Here is a 15,118-nt window from a genome sequence, read left to right as displayed (position 1 = left end):
TTTTGCGCCCACTGTTTAAAATTTACATGGGATTTTGTATGGGAAAATAATTTTTTTCAAATTAATTCCTCCAGGAGTCGCCCATTACGTCCCAAAAATAAATCGTTGTGTGGCTTTTATAGGAAATTTAAACAAGAAACAAAGTCTCGAAAACCACGAAACGATCTGACACTTGAGAAAAGTTATTAAGCAGAAACCGATTGATGCTCTGACGATTGATAAAATATTCATTTTTTCTAGCACCACTGCTGTTGGTTGTCTAATTGTACGCAATTTCGTTTCAATCCTCTCTTAGTGTGGCTAAATCGTTTATCTGTACTATTTGGCCACTTCGCAAGGTTTTAAATTGAGGCTTCTTTTGTACATAATAAGAGAAAGTATATAATTAGACCGTCAGAAGCAGTGATGCTATGAAAGGGAAATTTTCATCAATATTCAGGGCACCAATTGGTTTTTGCTTAATAACTTTTTCCACATGCATCAGATCGTTTTGCAGTCTTCTAGATTTTGTTTTCTTGATAAATTTCCTATGAAAATCAGACATCTATTTATTTTTAGGAGGTAACGAGCGACTCTTGGAAGAATTAATTTGCAAAAGACAATTTCCCCATACGAACTCCCATGTAAAGTTTAAACCGTGGGTGCAAAAATATAGATTCACCGATCGAGCTAAAAATTTTCAGAGTTATTCTGGAGCTAAATGGGACCCAAAAAGTTACTCGGAGCCAAATTTTATTTTTTTCGTATAATCATGACCCACTCTAATATATATATATATATATATATATATATATATATATATATATATATATATATATATATATATATATATATATATATATATATATATATATATATATATATATATATATATATAATATATATTTATATATATATATATATATATATATATATATATATATATATGTAATTCTGCATTATTATCAGAATCATGTCATACTGTGGAAACTGCTGAACGATGCTAAAATATCTTGAATGTGTTCCTTTTTTGCCACACAAAGCAGCCATCAACATACCGGCGGTAGACCTTTAGTTGAATTGCCTCTCTTCTAATGATGTTATACATTGTTGTTCCAGGCGTTCTATTACCAGATTTACCATGACTGGTGAAAGTGGGGAGCCCAATGGTTCTACGAACCTTTGTGCATATACTGCACCTAGGTTACGTATAAAACCAATACTTCTGAAAGCATGGTGGATCGACTGAATTAAATAATTCAACACGTAAATCCATAGATTTATATGCGTAACAGAATTACCATCGATTTTATTTTGGATGGAGTAGTGTATGAAATTGAAGTCAATATACGCAATCGATTGATTCTTCAACTGAGTGTATTATTTTACAAAATCATGTGGAAATGTGGTGCAATTTATTGTTGCATCGATTAACATTTTCCCAATCCATATATCTCACTTTTTTTTGTCGAATTGACCTGCGAAGGTAACTATAAGAATCATTCAATAAAAGTATGCACATATAGTGAAAAGTTCTGTTTTCGAAACATATTTACAATGATACGTAGACATAACGGAGTGTTGATGGACGTGGGTAAAGTTAATTCATAAAAAATGGCACATATAAAAAAAATATTTTGGCGATACAGAGAATGTTAGTTTATTCATTCACTTTCCATATAATCACTGCACAATTGAACAGTATTTCTTCAAATATCATAGCAGAATACTAAAAATATAGCCAGTGACAGAGAATCTCTGGAGGTATCTCGTTGAAAACTTGCTTTGTGGTGTACATCATAAATCAAAATATATTGGACCAATCGTTTTCAACGTTTGCACAGTTCTTCTACATATCCCCAGGTATTGATCGAAGCCTTTATTTTTTTCTTGAAAAAAATAAATCCTTTGATCTTCTATATATATATATATATATATATATATATATATATATATATATATATATATATATATATATATATATATATATATATATATATATATATATATATATATATATATATATATATATATATATATATATATATATATATATATATATATATATATATATATATATATATATATATATATATATATATATATATATATATATATATATATATATTATATGATTTGGCATAAGTATTTCTTCCACCAAGACAGTGGACATGATTATTGGTTTCGGAATCTGAAGGAGAGGGAGGGTTTCTGATGCAATATCTATAAATTACCTCAAAAATTTAAAATTTTGTTGCATGTATGTTTACCAGAACATAAATGGAATGGCAAAAATTTATTTGATAGAGATCTATTACGCGAATGACAATATAATACTGATCAATTGCATGAATTTGTCGAAAATTAAATTGAAAATGAAATTGAAAATTGCACTTGCGATCGCTTCATCTGAAGTTAAATCAACATTGCTGGATGATGGACGAACAGCTCTGCCCTAAAATAACTACTAAATCTTGCGCTTGCGGAAAACGTTACTTACAATATCAATCAAAATTCGGGTATAAGCAATATTCTGGAAGAATGCAACACTGTTATATAGGACGAATTCACGATGACCCATAAAAGGAACCAATCGAATAGTTGGTGGCGTGGTCGGCGATCTTCATCAAATTTTACCCGCTAGTCGACCCCTACTGATTAAATCAGTTCTTGCTTAAGGGGGTAGGATTATTGTTGAAAAAATATCGTACTCAAAAAAACAATGGCGATACCGAGAGTATTAGTCTATTCAGTCAATAATGCAACATTTAAGCAATATTTTCCTAAATGTTCACCGTAAAATATTGAAAATTGGGTGAGTTACAGTGAATCTTTAGGAGACACCACGAATAAATCCGATTTACAGCATAACTCAAAATCTACTGAACCAAATTGTTTGATTTTGCACAGTTCTCTTTCATATCATAAAATTATTAAAGATCATAACTTTGTTCACAAAAATAAGTTTCATGATTTTTTAAACGAAAATTGCATTTTTAGCTGCAGAATGCTATAAAAATTCAAATATCAAGAAAAAAAATAAAAGCTTCGATCAATACCTGGGGATATGTAGAAGAACTGTGCAAACGTTGAAAACGATTGGTCCAATATATTTGATTTATGATGTACACCACAAAGCAAGTTTTCAACGAGATACCTCCAGAGATTCTCTGTCACTGGCTATATTTTTAGTATTCTGCTATGATATTTGAAGAAATACTGTTCAATTGTGCAGTGATTATATGGAAAGTGAATGAATAAACTAACATTCTCTGTATCGCCAAAATATTTTTTTTATATGTGCCATTTTTTATGAATTAACTTTACCCACGTCCATACAATTACATTTCACCAATCGTTGCCTCTAAAACGTCTCTACAATCTGTTCTTTTGCATTATGCTCATATCTCTTCTTGTTTTGCTACAATTTCGTTTTGAACACGACTTGATTGTTGCTAAAACTTATCTCTGAAAAACAACGATTTCGAATGCACCATAGGGGCTGATGATTAAACTATATAGTTGAATCATATTTTGATTGTTTTCATGTAACTTTCAAATGTTTCACAATATCGCCTTGACGTCAAAGCGAAAGTTGCAGGAAAGTTTACGGGCCTTTTGAAAAACCTATTATTGTTGATGGAGATACGCGACTAATTTATGAAAAGGTCGTAATAAAACAAAATAATTGTGTTGTTAAAACAAAAGTTAAAATATCTCTACTACATTTTAGAAAATTTTTGTTTAAAGCGTTTCGATTTAAAATGGCGTTTAGAATCATATTCAAAAAGAAAATTGTATTTTTGACTGCAAATAGTAAGAATTATAAAAATATGTTAAAAGTTGTTGTTAGGAAAACTTTTTTATTGAAAGCTTCTCCATGAAACAAATACACTAAAAAGTTGCTTTTACGCCTTTAAAACGATAAACATTAAATTTTTGACATTTTATGGTTGGGTAACGCGAATAACTTTTAAAAAGAGCATAATTACACGAATTAATTGTTTATGAAGGAGCAAAATTTCAAATATCTCGAAAACTATCGCATTTTGAAAGATTTTTGTTAAATGCATTTTGATTTTAAATGGTGTTTAGAATTATATTCTGTAATAAAATTACAATTTTGTATGTCAATTAGTATGAAATTTAAAAACAAGTGCGAAGATAGTCAGAAAAAGTTTTTTACCGATTTTTTCTACATCATGCTATCACATTCAAAATGTTTCTTCTCTCTTTAGGTTTTTGGTAACAAAATATAAAAAAATTAAAAAAAATGGGTTTTTTCGCAATTTAAATTTTTATCATAAATTTTTGTTTTTTTGAAAAACGACACATTTTTTTCAGTGTATATTTTTTTCAGACAGAAGTATTCATTCCCTGTAACTCGTTCTCAGATAATTTTGCCTTATAAAATACAGTAATCGAGCAAAAAAGTTTTGAAATTCATGCACGTAGAAACGTTTACGCCCTTTTGAAAAGTTGCTCTTGAGTCAAAATAATCTTATTACCTGTGGCAAATATTTAGTCTTCCATGACGGTGAAACGTGTGAAGTTTCATCGGAATCTAAGATGGTCGGTCACGATTTTAAAGATTTTCGGACGGATCTTCGTGGAATTCCTCATGTGTGATACACATGCCACACCACCACTCTTTAGGGGAAAAATGATTGAAGATCATTTTAGATTCTGACTTCAAATACCTCTCACAAAATATGGTAATTATAATCATTATATATAATCATATTATTTCGGTAAATTTCACTTTCTTACGTGCTACGCTCCTCTCTCCTTTTAGGAGGAATGATTTTACATGGTACTATCATTCATTAAGTATCATACAAGATTACTAGATTTTTATGAATTTTTTTTTTCATTTTGGTTAACAATATTTTTGATTCTCACGTTGGGGTGTATTATTTCTATAACTTCGAATGGCCCATCATATACTGGGTCCAATTTTCGTCTTTTTTCCTTTTTTAACAAAATTTTATCACCTATCGATACGTGTATTGGATTTGAAATTGGTTTTTGATTCTGTATTCTTATTGCTTTAGCTTTTTCAAGAAGAGTTTTTGCTTTTTCAGCCGTACATTGCAGCTTATATTTTAGTTCATTCATGTAGGATTCGTAATTGTAAATTGAATCTATTGAGGAAGCATTTGTAAATTGAGTTGGTATGTTAGCAAGTTTTCCAAAAACTAACTCGAAAGGACTATACGTATGGTCTGTATGAGGTGTGGTATTATAGCTGAAGGTGTAGTGGTTAAGCCATGAATCCCAATCGTCATGCTCATCATTAATGAAACTTCTCAAATATTCATTTAAGCATCGATGGTTTCTTTCCAGGCCTCCTATTGTTTCCGGATGATAACTTGTTGAGAATTTTTGTTGAATTTGCAACATTTTGCAGATGTTTTAGAAAATTTGATTTTTATATTCGGTTCCCAAATCGGATTTAATCGTATTAGGACATCCGTATTTTCCGTATTTACAATTTTCTACCAGGGCTTTAGCTAATGTATTTGACTGTTTGTCGGGTAACGGAGTTGCAATGATATACTTCGATAGGTCGCATTGAACTGTTAACACTCGGAATACCAAGGGGGTAAAAAGTTACGCGGACTACCAAGGGGGTCTAAAAAAATGGGAACGCTTACTTTGACCGGTCATATCTCAGCCGTTACATAATCGATTTCAAATCTGTCTTCACCAATAGAAAGATATGTCTTTTGTGAATACGTCAAATAAAAAAAATAGAAGAATAGAGTTGTCTACCGTAAGTTATAGTAAAAAGAGTATAACAAAGTCGGTGAGAAAAAAAATGGGAACGCTTCTTTGACTTGCCATATCTTAGCTGTTTGCTCACCAATTTTAATATTTTCTTCACCATTGGATAGGCAATTTTTTTATAAAAACAGTGAACAAAGAATGATGGAAAACAAATCTGTATATCTGAAGTAATTGTAAAAACAGTAATTGAGAGTCAGTACAGACGAAATGAGTTTTTCTGTCCAAACAATCGTATCACGACCATTTGTCAACCAATTTCAATTTTCCTTACACCAATGCAATCCTTAGAGCTTCTAGACTTGTAATATATGCAATAAAAAGTATATTTTCAAAAAATACTATACTTATTCGAGTTTTTAGGAGATAGGATTTTTACAATGTAGGTGGCATACGGCATTGAAATTCTTTGCGACTTGTTAGTTTTACGGTTTGAAAATTACCTGTTTACTCAATAGTTCTACATATTATACATGGATATTATTATATCAAAATGTTTGCACAAACGTGGAGAAACACAATATTGTATGTAAGCTACTAAATAATAGAGTGTGTCAGGACGATTCAGTAAATACGACGAAGTTCAGAATTTTAAAATATTCGTCATATAACTTCAAATTTGAAGCGATGACCTATACATTTTAATACACCAGTCGATTGTAATTGATGGCGGCTACAATTTCTGAAAAAACACATTTTTATATTTTCTCAAAAAATAGCCAAAAGTACGTAGAAGTACAGAAATTTCATTTAGTTCGCAAATAACGTTGAATTCAAAGTGATGGCCTGTACCTTTTTATATACCAATCGATTATAATTGATTTTGGTTACAATTTCTGGAAGAACGATTTTTATATTTTCTCAAAAATAGACATAAGTACGTAGAACTACAGTAATTTCATTTAGTTGACAAATAACTTTAAGTATTCAAAGCTATTACCTATGCAATTTATACACCAATCGATTGTAATTGATTTTGGCTACAATTTCTGAAAGAACAAATTTTTATATTTTCTAAAAAAAAGCCAAAAATACGTATAAGCACAGAAATTTCATTTAGTGGGTAAATAACGTCGAATTCTAAGGGATCATCCCTTAGAATACTTTTTATACACCAATCGATTGTAATTGATTTTGGCTACAATTTCTGAAAGAACAAATTTTTATATTTTCTAAAAAAAAGCCAAAAATACGTATAAGCACAGAAATTTCATTTAGTGGGTAAATAACGTCGAATTCTAAGGGATCATCCCTTAGAATACTTTTTATACACCAATCGATTGTAATTGATTTTGGCTACAATTTCTGAAAGAACAAATTTTTATATTTTCTAAAAAAAAGCCAAAAATACGTATAAGCACAGAAATTTCATTTAGTGGGTAAATAACGTCGAATTCTAAGGGATCATCCCTTAGAATACTTTTTATACACCAATCGATTGTAATTGATTTCGGCTATAATTGTTGCAAGATAAACTTTTTATATTTTCTTTAAAAAAACGACAAAAATACGTAGAAGTACAGAAATTTCGTTTGATTGGCAAATAACTGCAAATTAAAAGGGATGACCTACACTATTTATACACCAATCTATTGTAATTGATGGCGGCTACAATTTCTGAAAGAACAATTGTTTATATTTTCTCAAAAATTAGCCAAAAATACGTAGAAGTACGGAAATTCGCAGTTATGTGCCAATCAGACGAAATTTCTGTACTTCTACGTATTTTTGTCGTTTTTTGGGAAAATATGAAAAGTTTATCTTGCAACAATTGTAGCTGAAATCAGAGTTGCACAAAATCATGATCATCACTTTTTCTTCAAAATGTACCCAAAGCTTCAGTCACAAATCAAAATGATCGTCTTTTTCAGTTGAGAGAACTTGAGCAACCGAAACTGAGCATAGTGAGTACCAACAACAGTGACGAGGGAGAGTGAGAAAAAAAATGACGGGGCGCAGACAGCCGAGTCAAGTGACAACACACAATGACAATTTCTCTTTCCTTTTTGTCTACCACGCGAATTCAACAAGCGTAGTTTTTATTCACTAAATAATCACCATATACGATTCAATCACTAGCCAGTGCTTATTGACCCTTCGCAATTGCCTTAAATTCGATCAAAATCATAGTACATACTGATAGTTAAACTTGAACATGTTGATAAACTTGAAAGTTACTTATAGCTTACATGCTCCTGAATTGGTAGTAATGCATATTGTTTTTTGACCTGGTTTACTGCAGAAATATTTATCAACAGACAGAGCATATTTTTAACTAACCAAACACATCAACATGATCAAAACACAACATATATTTCTTTTGATTTCCTTGCATTTTAACCCTGCCTACTGTGTTTGGGTGCTCTAGACTGTGAATAAACAGAAGTTAGTTTTATGTTATTAGGGAATCCCATAGAATGTAGAATGAATATTATATGATTGAATATGACATTAAATGAGCAATTTACGTGGCTTACAACTCCTATCAAAACGGTGACGGAAAATGAAAGACAATATTTCTCAAACAATTTTCGGTTAGCAACCAAACCAATTGTTTAATAGATAATGTATTTGAACTATAATATTGAATTCAAGACTTGCATCGTGCAGAATTTAAAATTCCCTTTGCTTGGCCTAATGACAATAATTTTCAAAACTGACTGTCATCGAGAGGCTTCAGTCAAACTGAGTGAACAAAAGAGCGAAAAGACAGAACATTTTTTTCGCAAAGGCACTCACGTAGTATGACTGACACTATATGGTGCTGTCACAGTGCGAGAACTTATACGGAAAGAGAGTCGAATATGAGTACTTGCGACTGTGTAGGAAGGTTTTCTGTTTACGGTTACCGAATGCAGCACTGGCTGAAATCAATTACAATCGATTGGTATATATAAAAGTGTAGGCCATCACTTTGAATTTGACCTTATTTGCCAACTACATCAAATTTCCGTACTTCTACGTATTTTGTCTATTTTTTGAGAAAATATAAAAATGTGTTCTTTCAAAAATTGTAGCCGCGATCAATTACAATCGATTGGTGTATAAAAACCTGTTTTAATCCACCTAGCGGTGCAATTGTGCCTTTCTCATTTCTCTAAACTATGGCATGGAGGCTTTTTATGTTCAACATAATTGTGGAAATGTCCATTACATTCTTAGTACACTTTGCACTTATACACAATGGCATGCCAGCCACGAACTTGATGAGCTACGTGTCGACGGTGAAACACTTGAAACAAAAAAATATCATACTCCATTAGCCTAATCAGCATTAGATCAATGTTATCTGCTTGCTAACTCATTTTGTCATGCGGGGATGGGTATGTGAGGAGGGCGAAAGTCCCATGAACGAACGACTCCCCAGCTTAAATTGGTATGCTTTGTAATATAGCGGTGGTTTAAAGATGATGGGGTTGAAAGGGAGGGGTATGAGGTGGTGGTCTGAGGGGTGATTTAAGGAGATTTTTAAAGGAGGGGAGTGAACAGTAGAGGGGGAGTGTAACCCCTCTCCGTAAACCATCAACTACGCCCCTGTTAAAATCCAGAAACCTTATGCGAGTCGAAAAAAAATTTGGCCGGGATTAGGTTGACGTTTTTCAGAGTGATTGCATAACCTTTCTATATGAGAAAGGCAAAAATGTGCAAAATCCAAAAAAGTGAATCTTCGTCAAACTTTTTTCGTGTTTGCATCAAATCTCGACGTTTTATGCACCTTGAATACATTTAGCATCAAAAATAAAAATTCTATTTTTAATTTTTCCTATAGTTTTTATGAGAAATTTCTGTGTAGCCGCACTCTGAAACCCGTAATTCCGGAACCAAAATTCCGATCGATCCAAAATTCAATAGCAGCCGATGGGAAGGTTGCACCTTTCATTTGAGACTAAGTTTGGGCAAATCGGTCCAGCCATCTCTGAGAAAAATGAGTGACATTATTTGACACATACGCACATACATACACACACACACATACACCCACACATACACACACATACATACACACATACACACACACATACAGACTTTTTCCGATCTCGACGAACTGAGTCGAATGGGATATGACACTCGGCCCTCCGGGCCGAGATTAGGTTGACGTTTTTCAGAGTGATTGCATAACCTTTCTATATGAGAAAGGCAAAAAGTATAAATCATCCCTTAGAATTCGACGTTATTTACCCACTAAATGAAATTTCTGTACTTGTACGTATTTTTGGCTATTTTTTTGAGAAAATATAAAAATTTGTTCTTTCAGAAATTGTAGCCAAAATCAATCACAAACGATTGGTGTATAAATTGCATAGGTGATAGCTTTGAATACTTGAAGTTATTTGTCAACTAAATGAAATTACTGTAGTTCTACGTACTTTTGTCTGTTTTTTGAGAAAATATAAAAATTGTTCTTCCAGAAATTGTAACCAAAATCAATTAAAATCGATTGGTATATAAAAAGGTATAGGCCATCGCTTTGAATTCGACGTTATTTGCGAACTAAATGAAATTTCTGTACTTCTACGTACTTTTGGCTATTTTTTGAGAAAATATAAAAATGTCTTTTTTCAGAAATTGTAGCCGCCATCAGTTACAATCGATTGGTGTATTAAAATGTATAGGTCATCGCTTCAAATTTGAAGTTATATGACGAATATTTTAAAATTCTGAACTTCTTCGTATTTACTGAATCGTCCTAACACACTCTATTATTTAGTAACTTACATACAATATTGTGTTTCTCCACGTTTGTGCAAACATTTTGATATAATAATATCCATGTATAATATGTAGAACTAACAGGTAATTTTCAAACCGTAAAACTAACAAGTCGCAAAGAATTTCAATGCCGTATGCCACGTACATTGTAAAAATCTTATCTCCTAAAAACTCGAAAAAGTATAGTAATTTTTGAAAATATACTATTTATTGCATATATTACAAGTCTAGAAGCTCTAAGGATTGCATTGGTGTAAGGAAAATTGAAATTGGTTGACAAATGGTCGTGATACGATTGTTTGAACAGAAAAACTCATTTCGTCTGCACTGACTCTCAATTACTTTTTTTACAATTCCTTCAGATATACAAATTTGTTTTCCATCATTCTTTGTTCACTGTTTTTATAAAAAAAATACCTATCCAATGGTGAAAAAAAAAATTAAAATTAGTAAGCAAACAGCTAAGATATGGCAAGTCAAAGAAGCGTTCCCATTTTTTTTCTCACCGACTTTGTTATACTCTTTTTACTGTAACTTACGGTAGACAACTTTATTCTACTATTTTTTTTATTTGACGTATTCACAAAAGACATATCTTTCTATTGGTGAAGACAGATTTGAAATCGATTATGTAACGGCTGAGATATGACCGGTCAAAGTAAGCGTTCCCATTTTTTTTACCCCCTTGGTATTCCGAGTGTTAATGCGTATTTATTTCCATTCCTAGATTTGGTGACTGGTCCAATCGTGTCGATTGATATAAGATCAAAACATTTGATTGGAGTTGTCGTCCCTACAAATTTCTCATTTGTTTTCACTTTATGTTTATTTTGGCTACACTTCACACATAGTTTTATAAAATATGCTATGGTTTGTTTCATGTTATGCCAGTAATATTTCGACCTTAATCGGTTGAATAATCTGCTAGTACCGGTGTGACCTCCCGTAGGCGTGTCATGGTTTTCAGAGATTATTTTATGTATAATTTCCTCATCGTTTATAATTTGTGCTGGTTGGTAGATGATAATTGTTAAATTTTTCAGGATTTTGTTGCATGCTTCTTTAAATGATTGTTGAGGAATCATAGTAAATATTATATCATCGTTTTTCAATGCTAGCATTTTAAAATTTATTTTGGCGGCCATTTCATCTAATGTCTGCAGACATCTTTGTAAATTAATGTTTTCACTTTTATAAAATAATTGCTCTTGTGCAAGAATTCTTTTCAGTGTTTTTGTCAAAATTCGCAATTTTAAGGCATTGTTGTTAAATTCAAATGTTACTTTCGGCATGTTAAATGCGTCAAGGTTATTCACCGATTCCTAAGCTTTGAGGTGATCAGTCTCATTAGCGAATGAATTGGTTTGTGTATCATTATCATTTTGTTTATATTGTAGCTTTGTCATGGACCTTGTTTGAATTGGCAAAATGGAAAGATTTTTAAGTTCCTCGGAGTCGACCACAATGCGAGAAAGAGCGTCGGCGCCAACATTCTCTTTTCCGCTTATGTGTTCAACGTCAAAGGTGTATTCTTCTAAATCTAACCTCATTCTGGTCAGTTTTGAATTAGGATTTTTCATTAAAAATAGGTGGTCTGTTTTCACCGAAAAACGTCTCCCGTACAGATATGTTCTAAAGTAGTTGATTGCCCAATGAATAGCTGCCAACTCTTGTTCAATAGTAGATTTGTTACTCTCACCTTTTGTAAATGTTTTACTAGCAAAAGCTATGGGTAACTCTATGTCATTTTACATTTGGGATAAGTCAGCACCATAACCGATTGCTCAGAATAATTTTTTCATTGTAATTTGGGAATTGTAAAATTGTGGGTGATAATAATTTTTGTTTTAGATGTTCAAATGCCCTTTTGCAGTTAGCGTCCCATTCAAATTTAATACCTTTCTGTAAAAGTTTGTTTAAGGGAGCAGTAAATTCGGAAAAATATGGAATAAATCTTCTGTAATAATTACTGAAAGCAGTAAATCGTCTCACTACATCCGCATTTTGTGGTTCAGGGTAATTCAATATTGCTGAATATTTTGACTTATCGGGCTGAATTCCCTTACTAGATATGTGATGACCAAGATAGGTTACATCACCACGGAAAAACATACACTTCGACGGGTTCAATTTCAAGTTAAATTCTCGGAGTTTTTGAAAGACTCTTCCGAGATTCAAAAGGTGATGTTTTATTGAACACCCAACGATAATAATATCGTCGATATAAAGGGAAGCGCATTCCGGAGGAAGACCGCTCAAAGCTCATCATGGTCATCATCCGTTGGAAGCTGTTCGGTGAAATGTTGAGTCCAAATGGGAGTGTATCGAATTCGTAATGACCGTTTGTGGTGGAGAAGGCAGTATATTTTTTTTTTTGAAGAATCCTTTAATTCTATCTGATGAAAACCAGACATTAAATCTAGTGTCGTAAAATACTTAGCTCTACCCAGTTGGTTAAGAATGTCGTCGATTCTGGGGAGCGGAAATTTATCGACAACGATAGTTTTGTTTAATCGTCTGCAATCGACTACAAGCCTCCAATTTTTATTCGTGCCTTCGTTAGACTTTTTAGGCACAAGCAAGATTGGGGAATTGTAGGGTGATACAGACGGGCGAATAATGTTGTCTTTTAGTAATTTGTTCACCTGTCCATCTATTTCTTTACGGTGGACTTCGGGAATACGGTAATTTTTAGTGTAGACTGGCGTTTGGTCACTTAGCAATATATCTTGTTTATAAAAATTATTGCACGTTAGGCTGTCATCTTGGAGCGCAAATATGTCACTAAACTCTGAGCATAAATTCGTTAGGCTTTATTTAGCTTCATTTGGAACTCCATCCAGTTTCAGTTCGGTTAAAAGCCGTTCGTGTCTATTCTGTGTATCAGTCTTGTTAAAAGTAAAAATTTCAAAATTTTCCAGTGGTTCGTATGTTCTGTTGAAGGTTTTGCTAATTTTGATCATTTCAGGGTTTGTATCGATTATTTTTATTAAATGATTTCTATAGTTTACTATAGCTTTCGCATTAAAAACACCTGGAAGAATTTCTGCCAAATCCATGAAGTAATTTCCTTGAAGTAACCCAGAGTCGATAATTCTCAAAACTTCGTATCTGGGTGGTATTACGAAATGTCCAAGTAAGTTATCTTGTATGGTAAATTCAATTTCGGTGTTTTCATGTATTGCTGTGAATAGCCAAGAATCATAATTAATACTGCAGTGGAATTTAGAATTTAGTCATACCCCCAACGTCCAGGGGTTGGGGGGCCTGCATGTTTTCCGACTGAGCGTAGAAGACACGATCATGCGGATGAAAATTTCCGCCTCGAAAATGGTTTCGGTTCCCATATCCGTTACGATATCCACCTCTACCTCGAGATGAATTGTAATTATTCTGGTTACCGTGATTACGTCCGTGGTATGTATTCCCGCCGCGAGGTGCATTACCTCGGTTATAGCGCCCACGGTAGTTGCCTCTGGTGTTTATGTTAGAGTGATTTTTGAAATATAAAACTGTATTAGTCGCTTGAGTTTTTTTCATTTTCATTGGCCTTGCATATCGCGTCGGCAAGGGTTTCGAATTTACCGGCTTTAATTATTAATTGTGATTCCCTATTTTTAAGTCCGTTTGCCAATGCGTTTGTGCCGGCTCTAACAGCTAGCCTAGATGCAGTGGCAATCGGAACGTTTTCTGCAACGTAAGCATTTTCAAGTTGCAAAGTGAGCTTTTCAACTTGCTCCGTGAATTTAGCTAATTCCGCAGTTTGTCTTTCGTTGGCTAATTTTGCCAGAAATACTTCAGGTGGGTTGGATGTCGAGCATCTTGCTTTTAGCCCATCCATAATGTCTTGAATTTGCTGTGGATTTTCACCCACAGCCGATCGAGCTTTTCCTGAAAGTTTTGATAATATTACTTGGATGGCAGTCGCTCTATTAGCATCATTTACTATTGTCTCTAAAGCCTTAATGGCAGCGATTATTCCGTTTAACTTGTCACTGCTGCCATCGAACTCGGGTATGAGCGTGGAAGCAGTCTTAATTATGGCCATTAGTGACGTCATTTTGGGGGTTAGCCTTTTTGTAAAAATGATACCGGTTACTAGGGGAGAGAGGGTAACAGTGGATCAGCAGGAACTATGAAACATTCGCAATAAAATCACAATGCATGATCGGAATCGTCTAATTCCCTCATATTTCACAATTTCTAATTCTTTACACGTGTTGCTATATTTTGGAAGAGATCTGATAACTCTATCTCTTTTAATGGATATTTGTTTGTTTTGTGATAGCCAGAGTAAATTTGCAATGATAAACATTATTCCATCTTTATGAATTACCATTCATTGAATAAATTTTGTTTAGTCTATTGCTATTTATTGCAAATTTTATGCTCAACATTTGCCGCGAACAAAGTTTTTTGGTAACTACTCATGGTTCTGTGTGATTTCACAATTTTCATAAATAGACCCATTGGGTAACTGTGAAACGATGGCGTATGGGGAACAGTGATTTTTGTTTGTTTTTGTGGTCTGTCTCAAAATGTCAATGGGTTCCGATTTTCCACACTAAATACTACTCATATAGTGCAAAACTAGTAAATTTGGCCAAATTTTGTAGAAATTGTCTCTTATTTCAGGATTGCA

The 15,118-nt window shown here is 33.0% G+C and overlaps 1 pseudogene; it reads right to left on the bottom strand.

Annotated features, from left to right (window-relative positions):
• The window catches only part of LOC131675897 (NADH-ubiquinone oxidoreductase chain 2-like), a 132,771-nt pseudogene extending 118,235 nt beyond the window's left edge, over window positions 1–14,536 (bottom strand).
• Between the last annotated feature and the right edge of the window lie 582 nt (window positions 14,537–15,118).

Source organism: Topomyia yanbarensis, chromosome 1 (genome assembly GCF_030247195.1).
Source record: "Topomyia yanbarensis strain Yona2022 chromosome 1, ASM3024719v1, whole genome shotgun sequence".
Taxonomy (NCBI): Eukaryota; Metazoa; Arthropoda; class Insecta; order Diptera; family Culicidae; genus Topomyia; species Topomyia yanbarensis.
This window is presented reverse-complemented; position numbering and strand designations above follow the sequence as displayed.